Consider the following 19,625-nt stretch of genomic DNA (forward strand, 5'->3'; position numbering starts at 1 on the left):
GAAAGAAAAGCAAGAGAGAAAAATTAAAATAGTTAAAAAGATACAGTAAAAGGCCTTTGGATTCTGGATATTCTACCAACTTGGAGGCTTTCAAAAGGTTTCTTGGCTGTCTAGGACTTAGTTTGTAATGCCTGTAAAATGGGAAAACCTATACTTTCTTTGTAAGGTGCTTTTTGATTAGTTGAACAGACTTCTGCAAAGCATATAATTGAGTAAGCAAACTTTATTTCCTTTACTTCTCTAAACATGTAACAAGACATGTAGCATTTTTTTTTGCCAGTCCTGGGCTTGAGCTCAGGGCCTGAGCACTGTCCTTGGACTTTCTCAAGGCTAGAGCTCTACCACTTGAGCCTCAGCACCACTTCCGACTTTTTTCTATGTATGTGGTACCGAGGAATCGAACCCGGGTCTTCATGCATGCTAGGCAAGCACTTTAACCACTAGGCCAAACTCCCGGCCCCGACATGTAGCATTTTTAATTTTCCTTTTTTTTGTCAAATAAAAAGGTTTGATTAAATTCACTGCACATGTTTATGTGCTATTTTTTGTGAGTGCTAAAAAATTATCCACATGAAAAGAAAGTACTGGACTATAGGCAATGAGAGAAATGCCAGAGAATGGTTTTTATAATTGCATGGTTGATGGGGTAATGTTCTCTTGGATACTTGTTTGCAGCTTTCTGGGTATCTATGGGGAAGTTCAATTTCCACCTCAGTAATGATCTTAAAAGTCAGTGAGTCACTTTATGCAGGCTTCTATGTCTCTTCTCTATTTCCCATGGATCTTGCCTTTCCTGAATAGCATAGGGAGGTGGAAAAAGAGGCAAGAGTGTATCCAACTCATTTGGGAACTGAGACTTCCCTCTTCCCAATGAAATAATACATTGTTTATGTGCTTATGTAGCCTTTCTTCTGGCACAGAGTAGGCCTCCTTAGTAACTCTCAGAACCTTGGAATTTTCATCTTAGGAATTTCTGTGATTTGTTTAAACATGGGCTTTAGTGATCTGAAACTTCACCAGCAGGAACGTATAATAAATCTCGTCGACATGAAGGGAAGACTTGACTTTTATTATTTTCTTAAAATATTACTAGTGTATATTAATTGTACAAATAATGAGCTTCAGTGTGATATTTTCATACAGGAACATAATGCAGTTTGATCATATTCCTCTCATTATTTCCTTTTACTACCCTAATAGTCCTTCCTTGCTCCATCTACTTTTATGCCTATCTTTTATTTTTTTAATCTAAATTCATCATATAAGAAATGAAATGTTACAATGTTTGTGAAGTAATGCATCTTCTGTCTGGCAAATATAATGTAACCCTTCTACTAATTACAATAAAAATCTATTCAAAAAGAAAAAAGAAATGGCATGCTACAGTCAGAATAACAATAATCATAAAAAACAACCATGAATTTTGGAAAGGTTGGGGGATAAAGGCAAAAATGAACCCTGATGCATTGTTGGTGGGAAGATGAGTTTCTCCAGTTACTCTGGAAGTCATGGAGTTGTCAACAATGTGAAAGTAGACCTGCAATCTGCAATGTGATGCTGTTATATTACTTTCGGACATGGTAGAATGAATCAGAGGCATCATGTAATAGAGATATCAGTACATCCTTATTAATTCAAACATTATTTGAGATAGCCAAATTAGAAAAAACAAAACAAAAGCTTGGGTAACTACCTATTGATGAAGGACAGCATTATTTGCAAGTAAAAAGCAGAAATAACAACAAGAAGTCAATTTTGAAGCACCCTGGACTTTGTTTCTGGTTCTCTGCTTTAGTATCTCAGACATGGTGATATCTCTAAATTCAATCCTTCTTCATCTCACAAGCAACTTTCTAGCTTAATCTTCATCAGACCTCTGTATTTCTCTTCCCTTCTGGAACAGGAAATTGAATTCTGTGGTAGAATAATATGTTTTTTTTATATCAAAATGGTGTTAAACAGTAGCATGCATACATGTGTCATGTAAATACAGAGAAATTATTTAACTTTTCTTAATATGCTACCTTGTAAATAAAATTGGGATAATATAAAGTTATCACAAAGGATCGAAGAAAGTAGGAATGTATTTGAAAAGTATCTGGATAGTTCTTGGAAAAATAGCAGATAAGAGGAATTATAATAATAATAATTATCATCATTACTTCTAGCAGTAGTAGTAGCACAATCATTATTATTATACTTAGAGCATAAGACTGGAATACAGAAATTTTGGTAGGGAAAAGATGTTGTTTAGGCACCTGAATGGAGACCTCTGTGTGCAAACCTAACTCTTTAAAGCATGGGATTGGACTAATTGGACTTGTGGCTCTTTATTCAGGGATTTGTAGTTTTCACTGTATAGATATTTCACTGTCTATATTAGGCTGATTCTAAGGTATGTTATTTATTTGGGGGGGTACTGTAAATAGAATTGTTTTCCTGAATTCTCTATCGGCATACAGAAAAGCAATTGATTTGTTGATGAGTTCATATCCTACTCCTTTGCCAAAGTTATTGATAAGCTGTAGAAGCTTAGGAATGGAGTCTGTGGAATTCTTCAGGTTTAAGGTCACATCATGTACAGATAGGGATTATTTGACTTATGTCCCTATTTGAGTACCATGTATATCTTGCTCTTATCACTCTGGCTAAGGATTCCAGCATTAGACTGAAAAGGAATGGAGAGTGTGGACATGCATTTCTTCTTGATTTTAGAGAAAATAGTTTTGTTTTCCACCATTTAGTATAATGTTGGCTGTAGGTTTACATAGTCTTTATTACGTTGAGATATGTTCCTTCTATTTCTAATTTTCCAGAGCTTTTCTCAGAAATGGATGTCGCATTTTGTCAAAGCTATTTTCTGCACTGAATCTTTGGATTCTTTTCCTTAATTACATTAAGGAAAAAAAAACTATAGTACATTGACTTGGATATTTTGAATCATCCTTGTACCTCTGGGATGAATCCAACTTGATTGCTGTGAATGATGGTTTGATTGAATTCATTTAGTAGTTATATGATGGGTCTTTATTCATCAAAGATATTGATCTGTAGTTCTCCTTTTTTGGGTTGGGTCCTACCTGATTTTGTGATAAGTGTAAATCTGGCTTCATAGAATGACTTTGCACTTCTTCATAGAGCAAGTTAGTAATCTTTTCCTTTCTAGTTTGTGAAAATGTGTGAGGAATCGCAATGCTGGATCTTTTCTAAAGGCCATGTTAAATTCAGCTCTGAATCTAGCAGAACCCAGACTTTCCTTGTTTGGAGACTATTGGTTCTTCAATTTGATTGCTTGCTTTTGGTCTGTTTAGGTTTATATCCTTTCAGCTCAGTTGTGGCAGATTGAATGCCTCTAGAAATTTATCCATCTGTTCTAGATTTTTCAACTTGAGTATCGTTTTTGAAAGTAGTCCCTCATACTCTTTTGGATATCTTTTTTTTTCAGTCCTGAGGCTTTCTCAGGGCCTGAGCCCTGTTCTTGGGCTTTTTCCTCAAGGCTACAGTCTTGCCACTTGAGCCACAGTACTAGTTCCATTTTTTCTATGTATGTGGTACCAAGGAATCGAACCCAGGTCTCCGTGCATGCTAGGCAAGCACTCTACCACTAGGCCAAATTTCCGGCCCCATATTTTTTTAAACATTAGTTGCAATGGCTCCTTTTTGATCTCTCATCATTATTCTGTTTGGGTCTGTCAGCTCTTGTAAATCCAGGGGTGTTTGTTTAATAAAGTTGCGTTGTCTACCAATAGGTATGTATTTGTTGGCCAGTGTAATTTGCTCTCCATGAATCCTTCCTTTCATGGATATGAGGTGACATTCTTTGTCTCTACTTATTAAATTTAGTACCAACTCTCTTTTTGCAGATATAATTCTGGTTATTTCTGCTTTCTTGCAGTAGGTGTTTGTGTTTATTGTTTATAGTGAAAGTATGTTCCTTAAAGACACTGGATGATTGGCGCTTGTTTTTGATTCAGGCTAATGCTCTACGTCTTTTCATTGGAGAGTTGAATCCATTGACATATCCCATTACTATTGAGAGAATTACTTTGTGTTTCCTGCCATTTTATTTCTTTTATGTTTTTTGTTTCTTTCTTCTTACTGCTTTTCTAATCATTAGATTAGAAAACTATTCTAGGTTGGCAAAAATAGGCAACACTTCACAAAAATGTGTGTCCTCCTTGAGCAATAGCAATTCTAACATCATCTATATTGTTTCATTTTCAGTATATATGCGGCTGAAGCAAGCATAAACCAAATTCTTGACAAGCATTTCAAAAACAAAGGGAAGCAAGAAAGTCAGAAAGACCCTACCACTTAGAACCTGCCAATGTGAAACGAGATATTAGAGCTTGAGGTATAATGCTCTGAGCCCCAACCCTTTAAGTTCTCTTCCCTGGAATCACTTTCTAAGTGAAATATCTGCACATAAGACTTATAGTCAGGCTTTGCTTATTGGAACTCTACCCTAAGACTTCTTTGTATCTTTTTTTATACCCACCCTCATCTTCTTGTTCCTTAGAAAATGAACTCCAAGGAAACAAGCCACTAGCAATGCTGTAAGATGCCAAGAAACTGCACTCTTTTATTTCTAGCTTCTAAAAGTATTTTGTAAAGTAAAAAGAAAGTGGAAAATTAGGTCACCTTAGGCCTTTTAACATGGAAATTTCAGAGAACATTGTTTGTGAGATGTAAATACAGTGGCAGAAAAGTTGTAACAAGTTTTTGATGTCATAATTAATAGGGCTATCTCTAATAAAGAGCATTTTTGTGAGAAGTAATACACATACTGTCTGGAGAATATAACTGTAACCCCTCTATACATTACAAGAAAAAAAGAGATCAAACAAACTGTCCTGTTGGAAAAAAGAGCATTTTTCTTAACGGGGCATGTTTGCATTGTTTATAAAGACAAAGCCGTATTTCTGCTCTGCCAGAGTAAATGGCACATGCAATTCCTGTTTAATACTCCTTTTAAAAATTCTGCTTATTTGCTTTTTATGTTTATTTCTGCAAATTGATTAGAGAGAAATTTGTTTATACCCAAAATAGGACAATAGAGAACTGTAATTCTATTTCAATACAGGCTCACTATTTCTGCCCTACAGAAAATCATCAAACAAAAGAGACACCCACCCCTTCTTTTGTAATAAAAGTTGTGCTTTAGGCTGTTGGCATGATTTCTACTATGCACACACCACTAATCATCAAATGGGCCCTGGGATTATGATGACTATCTCAGGCAGAGAGCCAGAGTTTGCACAGCAATTAAAACTTGTTACTTAGAATTGTTTGATAAGGAATTCAGGACATACGAAGCATTCTAATTAATTTTAGATATTTTCTGCCTTGCAGTGATTCAATGAATCAAAATATAATCGGACATAAGATTGGAGGTAGACTCTTCTAGGCTATCTCACTCACATACTAAAATTTCTATTTTATGGACCAGGTAATGAGAATTAGTGGCTCATACTCATAATCCTAGCTCCACAGGCAGTTAAAAATCAGAGGATAATGGGTCAAAGCCAGCCTGGGCAAAAAAAAGTCAATGAGACACTTATCTCCAATTAAATACCCCCCAAAAGAAACTATAAATGGAGGTATGGCTAAAATGGTAAAACACCAGCTTTGAGTGTAAAAGATAAGGGAGTGTGCCCAGACCCTGAATTCAAAACCTAGTTCTGACAAATACGATAATGAGGGAGGGGGTTAGAACCTCTTAAGAGGAAATAATGTTCCCAAGGTCATATACTATGTAGGAGCCAGAACTCTCCTTTATTTCTATGATCTCTGGTTCTTCAGTGCAATACTGCTTCATTCCAACTTTCGGGAATGTTTATTGTGCTCTGAGAAGGGCCCTTATGTGATTCCATGTGTATCTATTCCATGTGTCAAGATTCATCTATCTACTGACTACAGAAACACACCTTGCTGACAAAAACGAACATACACTCAAAGTGAAAGGATGGAGTAAAATCATTCAGGAAAACAGTACCTATAAACAGGCCAGAGTAATAATACTAATACTAGATAAAATACTAGATAAAATAGACTTCAAATGAAAATTAGTGAGAAGGAAGGACGTTATAAACCAAGTAAAGAAAAGTCTCTTACAGGAAGATATAACAATTCTAAATATCTACTTTCCCTTAAATCACACATCCATGTACATTTATGCTTGCTGACTTCAATATATCATGGTTACCTCTAGGTAGATGATTTAGAGGCAATTAAGCAAAGAAACCTCAGACCTGAACAATTGCATTGACCAATTAATCTTAAAAAACATATGCAGAATATTTGACCAAATATCCCCTTTCTTTCTTCTTCCTCCAGACAACTTGACATGCCATCATGGAGCCCAAGATACCCCATAAAGAAGCAATGCCCCCAGAAAAAGAGTGTATCACAGAAAAGAATTGAGCCCTTATGTAACAGAGCAATGCGGAACCATGGATCATTCTGGGATCACTGGAGTATAACATAAGATAGAGATGCAATATTTGTTCAGATGACCATATTTTGGCTTTCTTCTATGGTGTAGTTTAATTTGAACCTGAAGAGTAAAACCCCAAAGAACTTTGTATACATTACAAAAGAGGGAATGGAACCAAAGAATAATTGTTGGAGAGACCATGATATTTCTATCACATGGTAGAACATGTGGCAAAAGCAATCCAAGAACTTACCCTATACACATCAGTTATCTATTGCTGTGTGAAGAACCACATCACACGGTAGTAGTTCAAGATATAACCATTTATCATGTCTCCTGTGTTGGTTTTACTGGCATAAGCTATCTATGTGAGGCCTCACCTGAACTTACTTTTGAATGTGTGAACATTTGGTAGTCAGCAATTATAAAATTAATAGCAAATCAAGTAAGATCTACTTGCTTCAAAGGATTTTTTTTCATTTTTAAAATTTTGGTCAGATATTTTCTTGAGAACAAATGGAGTTATGACCTTTAGACTTAGAACTGGTTCACCAGTATTGTTCCTCTTGCTGATTGCAGAAACAGATGGCATCATTTTAGATTCGTGGGATTATATATATCTACATATATATATGTAGATATATATATATTGAGAGTAGCAGTTGCAAATCAAAATAGCAGATGCAAGACAGAATGTAATAGGAGAATAGCTCATTTTACAACTAGTAAACCAATTAGCAACAGACCCAGAATACTGTGCGATGTGACCCTTGCTATTTCTGGAGTCTGCTGTGGCCATTTGGTGGTTGCAAACACTAATTCTCTATGAAGCAAAAGATCACATATGAAAATATGTTTACTTATTGCATTTTCTTGGCATTTTTCCTTTATTTACAATCACATATGGGTTCATTCAGATTACAAAACCATATGTTACATTAGACTAGACCACCAACATTTATTTATTGGATTTATTGCACCAAACTTTTTTCAGTCACAAGTTTATTAGCTTCGTTAACAGCTATCTTCTAGCTTTTCAATATGGAAATAAGCTGGTGAATCATATCCACAGTCAATCACTCTCAGCCTGCTAATATTTTTGGCTTGATCCTTCTTCATTGTGTTGCTTTATTCAATGCATTATAGGGTGCACAGTAGCATTCCTGGTCACTCTAGATACTAGCATCTCCTCCTCAGGTATGACTAACAAGAATGTCCTGAGAAACTCCCAATTGGCCCCTTGTGGGGAGCAACAATCACCCCCACTACACTAGACAAACAGAAGTGTGTATAACCCACAGCCTTTTAACTGTGCTACAACTATTTGTCAATGTCAAGATTTTAGGTAAACATTGTCTGTTAATATGTCACAATAAATAGAAACTGAAGATCACTGTTCCTGAGAAAGACAGACTATTTTTAGAGACGAGTGATGATTCCCTAGTCTTAATATTTGCTTATATAATGAGAGAATGCTGTGTCATGGCCTCTCCGCTATAATTGAGGTGAATTGAGAAGAACTGATTGAGTACTCATAATTACTCTCCATTTATTTTGCCTCCCAGAGCAAACTACATATGATCAGCTCCACTAGGAAAATCTCAGAAAAAGTTAACACAAAAAAATATTGTAATCTAGTGCACTATTCATGATCATTGGGAAATGGAATAATAAAATGAGGTTTGGAAAAGTATTATACATGGACACCTATACATTTGCCAAGGCAAATGATTTAAGTGGACATCAAAAAATCTATAGCCGGACTTTTTAGTTGCTGTTCCTGAGTGTTTAATCCTTTCAGATGGAGTTAGTCAGAAGGCAATTGGAAATGTTCTTATGTTCATTATAAGGAACTTTGAGTTGAAAGCAGCTTTATCTTTCCTTAAAACAATATTTACACAAGCAGATGATAATTAAGGAAATGATGGATGGAATGCTTGTTTTAAAGACAAGCAAACACTCAAGAAAGGCAAGAGCTGTGGGCCTTACTCAGTACTTAGTACCTCTTGGATTCATATAACTAGGCCTCAAAAAAGGGTAAGTAAGACATGTCATAATGGTGTTTCAGCCAGTCTGTAGCTGAGAGTATTTAGATTTCTACCTGGGTACTGGCTACAGTGCTACACTTAGCAACAACATTAGCTACAAGAATCTCAACCAGATGATAGTGACCTCAGAAAACATGTGGCAGGGTAATTGTCTGTGGAGGGGAATTCCTTTCCTTCCTAAAGAGATGATGTTTAGATCTAAGTAATTTCGTACCAGAAGACTCCAGTGTGCCAGGTCTGAAAACATATAAAGATGTTGTCATTACATAGATCATACCCATTTATGCACAGAAAATCGAAGCATAAGGTTCAATAGTGTTAAACCTGGCAAAGAAGACATTTTCATAGTGCTAGATGGAAGGCAAAAAAGGTTTATCCTTTACAACAGGGGCTGTTGCAAATGTATGTTTATAAATTTGCAAAAAAAATAATAACCAGTAATATTTCAAATGTGACATGTAGCAAGGGAGAGTAGGTGATTTTCTCTTCTTATATAGCAAACCAAAAAATGCCAAAAACAATTTCCCATTTGAGTTTATAAAACACAAGTCATCTGCTTTGGATAAATAGTCATAGTAATATATTTTCTCTAAACTGAAACATGAAAGCTTTCCTCCATCTTACCTTTCTCATTCAGATTCAACCAAGTCTCTGTGGTATTGCCTGGCAACATTAAATACTTAATCTTATCTAGGAGAACTTCTAGGGGACTGAGGATTAGATCATTTTCGAAATTTCTTGGGTATAGATCAGTGCTATGATTCTCTTCTATATTCTACTAACTGTATGGAATTCTTGTAAGGGAGATACAAGACAGCTCTGTGTGAAACAAAGAAGTACCTAAGGTTTTGAAGTACTCACAAACATTCTGGTAGATGAGGGCCTAGGCTTCAGCTGAAGAAATCCCAGCTCTGGCTGGCCATGGATAATGCCTCTGGCTGAAAATAAGCTGAATGTGAACTTGGAGAGGAAATGATGAATGGTAGCGAATTTAATTTTCAAATTTAATTCTGTTGAGCTATAAAATCCCTGTAATTTAACCGGCAAACAGATTTATGTTGTGAACTTTCCATCTCTACACTGTTTTGAGAAACAATTGTATCCGATTTGGCAGCAACTGAAACTTGGCAATTTATTATGGGAGTATTGTAATATTGTTGTTCAATTGCTTTGAAGAATTTGTGATGGATTATACTGAACAAATTGGCCTTGATAGGAAATTAGTATGTTGCTTTGACCAATTTATAAGCTCTCTGGTGTCAAAGTCTACAAGGTCCACAAAGGTTCAAGAAGTGTACCAAATAATTCATGGTCAATATTTTGAAAATATGTTCGTGATAGTGAAATGAAGACTATCACAAGAGGTCGTAGAGCTGTATGCAAAAGTGCAATGGCAAAAACACCAGTTGCTCTTCAGTGTAGCAGATAAGCTTGATGCAGTAAGACAGTAAAAACCTGGGAATTATGAAGAATAAAGAGCTCATTGTCTCCATTTGCGATGTTTTCTTCTAGGTAGAGTTTTGTTATTAATCCACTGCTGAGTTTTTTCTGCCTCTGGAAATAACACTTTTTAAAAGAGAAGGAAATGATTCATTTTATGGGAAAATTGAGGAGGAAGAAAATAAATGAGACCACCTTAGTTTCCTCCTTTCATGGCTCATTTGGGAAGGATCACATATTTAGAGCCCTTGTGCTCCTTCTGAGGGACTTTCCTGAAAACACATTTGCTTACAAACAAAGCAAAGGTCTCAAGAAAAGTTTTTTTAAGTAATAAAATTGATATAGGGCCTCACATTTGCCTTAATTTGCTTATTATTGAAAAGATTTAGAACTCAACAGAGTAAGAAAAATACTTCTTACTGTGCCATTTCTGGAATTATTTTTATTATCATTAAGTAGCTGTACAAAGGAGTTACCACTTCTTTTACTAAACATCATCACTAAGAAAAAGCAATTACTGAACGAAGCAGTGTGCTTAGGTTTGTAACGCTTTTCCTACTAATGCAGCTTGTTTATGTCAGTGCAGTCCTGTTACCGGGTTGAATTTTGAGTGGAATTGCCTAGGAACATTCCATAAGCGACATAACGAAAGAAATCTGGGTCGTTTGAGAATTGTAGGAAACACGGCCATCTTATTTCTGGGACATACAAGTAGCTAGTTTGCATGCTTTTTTGTTTGACGCCATGTTATTTAATCTGCATTAAAGCTATTGAAACGGTGTTCCCATGAATGAGCTTTTGAAAAGCACTCTACTCTTTAAAGCATACACTGTGTACTTTGTATCTCAACAGTATCTATCTGAAGAAATATGTTTACCAGATTATTTGATATTCTTTTGGGTTTCTTTTTTGAGGAATTTAATATGAGTCCTTTGGAGACAGGGTTCATACAAGTTATATTAGCAGTTAAGAAGGAAAGTTCATTTGCTACTTACATATACATTATATATATATATATATATATATACAAGATGCCATATTTTGATGTATCATTGCACAGCTACTTAGTGGCTTATGTCTGTAATCATAGCTACTCAGTTGTCTGAAGTCAGGCTAGGCAGAAGAATCCATGAGATTTTTATTCCAATTAACCAGCAAAAAAGAGTGATGAGAATAAAGATATATATCAAGTGGAGTGCCAGCCTTGCGCACAAAAGTAAGAAACAGTCCCTGGACCCTGAGTTCAAACCTTACACACACACACACACACACACGGAAGTATCATGAATTGCTAATGTAAACATTAAAACAAATAATTAATAATCACAAGAAAGCCATCACTAAGCCAAACATTTAAACAGAATTTGTTCTTTAAATGCCACATGGCTTACATTAAATTATCTAAAATAATAGTGCCCATAAAAGATGAAATCTAGAGCTTTAACTAGAAATGATTTCATAAAGTTCTTCTTCAAATAGTGTCTCTTTTTAATTTTTATTGTATTTGAGTACAAAAGATTTGCCACTTAACAAAGCAGTTTATGAATACAATGCATCTCAGTCAATGTTTTTATCCACCATTTCAATATTTTTATCCACCCTACCTGTACCCAATACATCCCTCACTCTTAATTTTGTAAAATATACATTGAGTTCTTGACTGCATTTTCTTCTTATCTTCCTCTTCATAAGTCTTCCTCTTTTTTATTTCCTCTTTCTCCAACCTTTTTCAGGATCCTGCTGTTTTGTTTGTTGAACTTTAATTTTTGTCTTTCTAAGGTATGACACTATTTGATTTCTCCCTTGTTCTACCCTATTTCAGTTAATGCAAGTTAGTTACATTATAAAAATCACTATAGTTCCTTTTATATTATTTTTAGAATGTCTGCTTTCCATAGCAAAAAAATCAAACAGAAAATACAGGGACTTAGGTATAAGGTTCACAGAAATGAGCACACCATAGAAAGAAAGCAAAAGCAATTAATTCGAGTGCAAACTACCAGGCTGACATGAAGCAGAGAGTGCTGCAGCTTGATCAAAGATGGTAAGGGACAAAAAAAAGTAGGGGTAAGTTGTTATCACTGGACAGAGCTGACATCAGTACCAGGTCACTAGTTTCTGGGATGGCACACTTTCATTCCTTACACAAGCTCCGGCAGGAATCCCTTAAGATTTGTTTTCCCAGCCAGGCCAGACCCTGCCTTCGAACTTAAGGAGGCAACAACAACAAAAAAATCTTTTGTTTCACAACTTCCTGCTGGCACAGGGCTTCCTGCTCAAGGCCCCTGAAGAGAGATAAAGGATCTAGAGCTGGTGAGAGGAGCAAAATTTCCCTCTGGGTTAATGCCTGGATCTGTTCCTGTAAAAAACTGTCGCTCCCCAGTAGTAGAACTGGTGTAAATGTGAGGGATAACGTTAGAAGTAACGAAGGCCCCGTAAGTGGCTTGAATTTGGTCATTGATTTTTTGGGGGCCCTGTCCAGTGATTGTTTGGCCATGTCTCATTCTAGACCTTCTTTGTTGTGGTAAAAATAACAGTCCTCTGTTTAAAAATGGAAACAAGAAGTTCTTATTTTATACTCTATGTAGTGTGTGTGTGTGTGTGTGTGTGTGTGTGTGCGCGCGTGCGCGCGCGCGCATGTGTGTATGTTTGGAGAAAGGACAAACAACAAAATGCAACATTGATGCTCACTTGACAGTATGTTGGATACGAAAAGTTTTGGGGGGAGGGGAATTAGGAGGGGTAAGCTGGAGAAAATGAGGGATGGGTAACTGTTTAAAAAGAAATATTTGGGGCCAGGAGTTTGGCCTCCTGGTAGAGTGTTTGCCTAGCATGCATGAAGATCTGGGTTCAATTCCATGGTACCACAGACTTAGAAAGTGGTAGAGCTCTAGCCTTGAGAAAGCCCAAGGACAGTGCTTAGGCCCTGAGCTCAAGCCCTACAACTGGCAAAAAAAAAAAAAAAAGAAAAAAAGAAATGTACTCATTACCTTATTTATGTACCTGTAATTGCCCTGCTCATTACCTTTTCAAAATGGAGTCACTTTGTGCTTTTCCTTTCAAAATTAACCAGAGCCAGGAAATCAAAAGAAAACAATTCATAAACATGCCTAGCTACTGGCCATACCTGCCTACCTTCTAACTGGACAGGAGCATGCATTCTTGCCTCTGTTGCCTGGTATTTCTAGTCATAGTGAGTCTTGGGATAGTTTGAACCTTCTTGAGTCTCCCATCCATACTCTATAGTCCAGACATCAATACAACAGAAAAAGATTGAAGACTCCCATTGGGGCCTTGACCACTCCAATCCAGCCCCTGCTTCTGAGTTTGCTCTAAACCAGTCCACCATGCTCTCCTGTACCCAGTCCACTCCAGATGTTACCAGTCAGGAGTAGTTAAGCACATGATCCCTGAGAGGCAGGAGATCAGAAATAGCCAACTCAGCCATTTTTTTTTCTTTTTCCACCCAGGACAGATGGCTGCTCTCCCCCCTCTGTCATTTGTAGGCCTGCTAATAATGCTTGTTTCTCCCACTTATTGTTCCGCCTCTGCCTTGTTAGACTTCTTTCAGATTTTATCCAAGGAACACTTGCTGCTAGCTTCTCCCCTAGTGGATGTTTCTGCTTTTTACTCCTAAAATTGATGCCTCCAACCAGCAGGAAACATCTTGAGAATATCTCATCAGCCCTCTGCCTTTTATGTTTTAAACGTATACATTTTAAAAAGATAGGAATCTAAGGCCTTAGAGTCTGTTTGCCAGTGCTGGAAAGTTCCCACCCTGCCTGTTTACAAAAATCTGTTAAGTTTCTATTTCCCTAATGCTGTACTGTTTCCCCTGTGTGACACACAAATCTCTGTCCCAATTGCAACAGGCTCATTCCACTCCTTCTCAGGCCACGACCCTCCCCAAATTCCTGTATCCCATGTGATATGGTGCACAACAGCACCCTAAATTTTTGTTTAGATTTCACCCACACCTATTCGCCACTACAGTGTCCATTCCAGCTTGGGAATCTGTTCCCCAGTACAACCTTGAGCTTTCATGAGCTGCTTGCCTCTTCTTCTTTATATTGGGGTCAGATCCCTGGCTTCTTCCTGGTTTTTATTTATTTTGAAGTTGTTTTGTATTATACTTTTATTTTGAATTGTTAGTATAAAAGTGATGTGCAGAGGAGTTACAATTATGTAGCTCAGGTAAAGAGTATATTTCTTCATGTTACCCCTTCTCTTGCTCTCTGCCAATATTTGCCTCCCATATCCACACACAGTTTATATTTTCAACTTAGTGTCTAGTGAGTACCACTGCTGTATTTGTTCAGCTTTTATCCCTTGGTTTCCTTGACCTGGCTTACCCTCCAACAGATAGATAAAAGAACAAATAAAATCAATCAATGTAATACATCATATCAATAGAGCTAAAGATAAGAATCATATGATAATTTCTCTGGATGCGGAGAAGGCATTTGACAAAATACAACATCCATTCGTGTTGAAAGTACTAGAAAAAATAGGAATAAGAGGCACATTCCTCAAAACAGTGAAAGCCATATATGAAAAACCTACAGCCAGTATTATAGTCAATGGTGAAAGACTGGAACCATTCACCTTAAAATCAGGAACTAGACAGGGATGCCCACTCTCTCCACTTCTTTTCAGTATAATACTGGAACCCTTAGCCAGAGCAATAAGGCAAGAAAAGGACATGAAAGGGATCCACATAGGGAAAGAAGACATTAAACTATCCTTATTCGCAGACGACATGATCCTCTACTTGAGTGACCCAACAAACTCCACTCCCAAAGTACTAGAATTAATAAACCACTTTAGCAAAGTGGCAGGATATATCTTCAGAAGTTAGTAGCCTTCTTGTACACCAACAATACACAAACAGAAGGCCAAATCAAGAAAATGATCCCATTCGTAATAGCCCCCAAAAGAATAAAATACTTAGAAATACAAGAAAATACAAGAAATACAAGAAAAGACCTAGAATAGCCAAAACAATTCTAGGCAAAAAGAGCAATGCTGGTGGTATTACAATACCAGACTTCAAACTCTACTATAGAGCCATAGTAACAAAAACTGTTTGATACTGGCACAAAAACAGACCAGAAGATCAGTGGAACAGAATAGAAGACCCAGAAATAGAACCATATACCTATAGGCAACTTGTATTTGACAAAGGAGCCAAAGATATACAATGGAACAAACACAGTCTATTCAATTATTGGTGCTGGCAAAACTGGGCAGCCACGGGCAGAAAACTAAAAATTGACCCTAGCCTTTTGCCATGCACAAGCATTAACTCAAAGTGGATCAAAGACCTCAAGGTCAGACCGGAAACCGTGAAATTGCTACATGATAAAGTGGGAGAGACACTGGAACTCATAGGCACAGGCAACAGATTCCTGAACAGAATCCCAGGGTCACAACAGATTGGAGAGAGGTTTGATAAATGGGACTACCAAAAAATAAAAAGTTTCTGTACAGATAAAAACATAGTTGCAAAAGTAGAGAGACAGCCAACCAACTGGGAAAAGATATTCACCAACAATACATCTGACAAATGCTTAATATCCAGTATCTACAGGGAACTCAAGAAACTAATCCCCCCCAAACCCAATAAACCATTCACTAAATGGGCAAGGGAACTAAAGAGAGACCTATCAGAAGAAGAGATTAAAATGGCAGAAAAACATATGAGAAAATGTTCATCATCTATGGTCATAAAGGAAATGCAAATAAAAACAACCCTAAGATACCACCTTACCCCAACAAGAATGGCCAAGATTTTGAACTCAGACAATGACAGTTGCTGGCAGGGTTGTGGAGAAAAAGGAACCCTACTGCACTGCTGGTGGGATTGTAAACTAGTTCAGCCACTCTGGAAAGCAGTGTGGAGGTTCCTTAAAGAACTGAAAATAGACCTTCCCTATGATCCCGCCATACCACTTCTGGGCATCTATCCTAAACAACATGACCCAGGATATTATAAAGACACCTTCTCAGCTATGTTCATCTCTGCACTATTCACAATAGCCAGGCGATGAAACAACCCAGATGCCCTACTGCAGATGAATGGATACAGAAAATGTGGTATATATACACAATGGAATTCTACATAGCCAACAGACAAGATAAAATAATGGCATTTGCAGGGAAGTGGATGAATCTAGAGCGAATCATGCTGAGTGAGACAAGTCAAGACCTAAGGAACAAAAGGCGCATGGTATCCTTAATATGCAGTTATTAAATCCAAAGTGTACAAGAGCGAGGACTCAATAACTGCATACCCAAAGCTATGGACATGGTAATGGAAACACAAACATAACTATATAGACAAAAAAACCTATGACTCTATAATCATAATGTTTTATTTCATAAACTGATATGTTTCTATGACATACAAACCATTAGCCTAATTTTGATTAAGTTCTAAAGACTAAGTCCCAGAGAACGTAATTAGAGATTTCCTCCTTGAACAATTGTTTGTTAAACTTGTCATTTAAAATATGATGTAATCATAAGCCATATAATTAATCATTGTTGTTCTTAAGGCACTATGTTATCTCTCATCACTTCTACTGTCCCTTGGTTATCTCATATTGTTACACTATCTCTCTTTGTTACCTGATATATCGGATACATTTGTATTTGGTTATCTGAAATTGGATAGGGAACAGGGGAAAACAAGATGAGGGGTGGGGGAGGGGAGAAGAGAAATGGGGACCACGACATGTGAAAGGGTATCAATGTGTGGGAATTAAGGCACCATTTATCTGGCAAATACCATGTAACCCTTCTGTTAATTACAATAAAAAATATATTAAAAAAAGAACAAATAATAAAAGAGCAACAAAGACAAAAGCATCTTATTCCCATTTTCTCAAGTTCATTTTAATAAATATTTTATATGATCAGATACATATGAGTATTGAGCCTTTGTGGTCCTCTCCTAAGGATATCATCCTCCTTTGGTCTTACTGTTTGTGAATGCCTATAAACCTATAAAATTTATATGTCTCTGTATTTTTATTGTTATGTTTTTAACCATACAAGATGTTAACTTGTACATTTATAGGCATATTCTAGCTACTACAAATGAGAGAAACAATGCAGGTTATACATTTCTGGGTCTGGATTACTTCACTTAATATAAATTTTCCAAGTCTTTCCATTTCCTTAAACGTGATACAGTATTTTTCTTTCTTATGGATGGGTAGAATTCTACTATCTGTATGTACCACAATTTCTTGATCCATTTGTCCATTGAGGGCAACTGGGGGTGATTCCATATCTTGGCTCTGGTAAATAATACTTCAGTGAACAAGTCTGTGCTACTAGCTTTAGAGTGTCACTACAATTTTTTAATTATCAAAATTTTAAAACATCCGTAGTCACAAATCAAAACAATGCAACCTATATATCAAGGATCCCAGAGGCAAATTTATGTCGGAAAATCATATTTATATAAGATAGATGAAATTGTAATATGAAATAGGTTTCTTTCTTTCTTTTTTCCTTTGCCAGTGCCAGGTTTTGAACTTCAGGCCTCAAGCTTGCTTGGCTTTCTTTGTTGTCCGATATTCTACCACTTGAGCCAAACCCCCATTTCTAATGTTGTTTTCTGCTGTTAGGAAATAGAGTCTTCTAGATTTTTCTGCCCAGGATGGCTTTGAACCTCAATATGCTATATTTTAATCTTCTAGTCCTCTAGAATTAAAGGTATGAGGTACTGGCACATAGTAAATTTGTTACTTTTAATCACATATTTTGCTTTCAACTATTTTTTGATAATGATTATGTTATGCTAAAATGTGTTAGCTAATTCAGAGGAAAAAGCACAATTTGAAAATTATATTGAGTTTAACTTGAGGACATGTGAATATTGGATTTCTAGAAAATCCTCTCTTTTAGTTTCTAATTTAATGTTATTAGCTGTAAACGTTTGTACAGTGCTTTTCAATTTAACAGGTCCACTTATGCTACAAAAGCATCTTGATCATAGAGTCACATCTTTCTATGTTTAGTTTTCTTTTGCCTTAACTCATCTCACTATTACAATTTAGCAGGATACAGCAGCAACTTGGCTGTTTGCATAATTGATTTTTAATCTTCCATTTGTGATGATACTGCCTGGTGATTGGAGCTTTCAAGCTCCATGTGGCTATGACTAGGGAAGCAAAAAGAGCTCTGAGTCTATGGAGAACTGCTGCTCAATAAACAAGTGGTTGGTTCCCACAGGAACTTGTGACAGACAGCTCCATTAACAAAATAGCTGAGAGTTCAATAGGAAGAGTGACTATTTCAAGAATCAAGAAACTCAATGTGAGAAGATACACAGGAAACTTTCAGGCAAACAGGCTCATAAAAGGAACAGAAACAGAGCTGGCTAATGTTTAAAATACTTTAAGTAGAACACACAATTCAGGAGAATAGTTGAAAAGAATTCAAAAAATGTTAATAACAGTTACAAATAATTTAAGAAAGTATTTTTAAAAATTAAAATACAAAACTATGTACTGTATAAAATAACAAAATATGTAATCCCTGACTAGCCTTTGTTATCATAATCCTGGCCCTAATGTTTCCTGTATTCATTGAAAATTCATGATGAAATGTTTGTAATCATTTTGCTTTGTAAAAAATATCTCACTAGCTGGATTCCAGTAACTCATAGCTTCTCAGTAGGCTGAGATCTGAGGATAGGGTTTCAAAGTTAACCCAGGACAGGAAAGCCCATGAGATTCTTTTCTCCAATTGACCAGCAAAAGGCTGAAAGTAGAGCTGTGGCTTATGTGGTAAAACTAGTCAGGAGCACAAAATGTCTGGTGCTCAAACTGCAGTACTCACACACATTTTTATCCCACTAAAGTGCTAGTTATTTTGATGAATGGATTTACTGGAGATAATGTACATGATTTATCCATTTTATTCAAGTTTGAGCTCTGTCTAGGAGGCCCAAATTTTTAACACACACAAGGAATAGACATATATTATTGTAGATAGGTCAGACTGTCAAAATGTAATCAACCAGTGGTGTGTAATTCTTTTAAGTGGAAGACAAAGAGTTGATGATCATCAACATCTCTTTAAATCTGAGATTACCAGGTGATCTGGGGAGCACTGGAATGGGGGAATCTTAGAAATTGGGGCATATATGGACATATATGCATAATTAAACTAGGGCTTTCAGAGGAGGCAGAACTATGGGTGAAAAGTGAAGGAGTAAAAAGCTGACACCCATCTTTACACATCACCATTAAGTCCCTTATATGTTGGTCTTTGATTGGTCCTTTTTCTCTCAGATACTGAGACAGCTAGAGAACCCTGTCAAGAATGGTTAGTTGGGCCCTCAAAAATGAACTGCCTTCCTCTACGCCAACAGTGAGAGGAATGAGGCAACAATCAGGAAAGCAAATGCTTTTGCAATTGCCTCAAAGAAAATAAAGTACCTAGGAATTACCTTAACTAAGAATGTAAAGGACCTTTTTGATGAAAACTTTAAAACCCTGAAAAAGGAAATTAAAGCAGAACTGAGGAAATGGAAAAACCTCCCATGCTCCTGGATTGGAAGAATCAACACCGTGAAAATGACAATCTTGCCAAGGGCTATCTACAAATTCAATGCAATACCCATCAATAGCCCAATGTCATTCTTTAAAGCAATAGAAGAGGCAATCCAAAATTTCATATGGAAT

General features: G+C 36.5%; 1 non-coding gene across 1 annotated transcript; it reads right to left on the bottom strand.

The window, feature by feature from the left end:
• Positions 1 to 4,141: 4,141 nt before the first annotated feature.
• LOC150053617 (U6 spliceosomal RNA) lies at positions 4,142 to 4,248 on the bottom strand. Its single transcript, XR_016538206.1, has one exon. It is a non-coding gene; the product is annotated as a U6 spliceosomal RNA (small nuclear RNA).
• Between the last annotated feature and the right edge of the window lie 15,377 nt (positions 4,249 to 19,625).

This window comes from Megascapheus bottae, chromosome 16 (assembly GCF_031878675.1).
Source record: "Megascapheus bottae isolate mThoBot1 chromosome 16, mThoBot2.hap1, whole genome shotgun sequence".
Taxonomy (NCBI): Eukaryota; Metazoa; Chordata; class Mammalia; order Rodentia; family Geomyidae; genus Megascapheus; species Megascapheus bottae.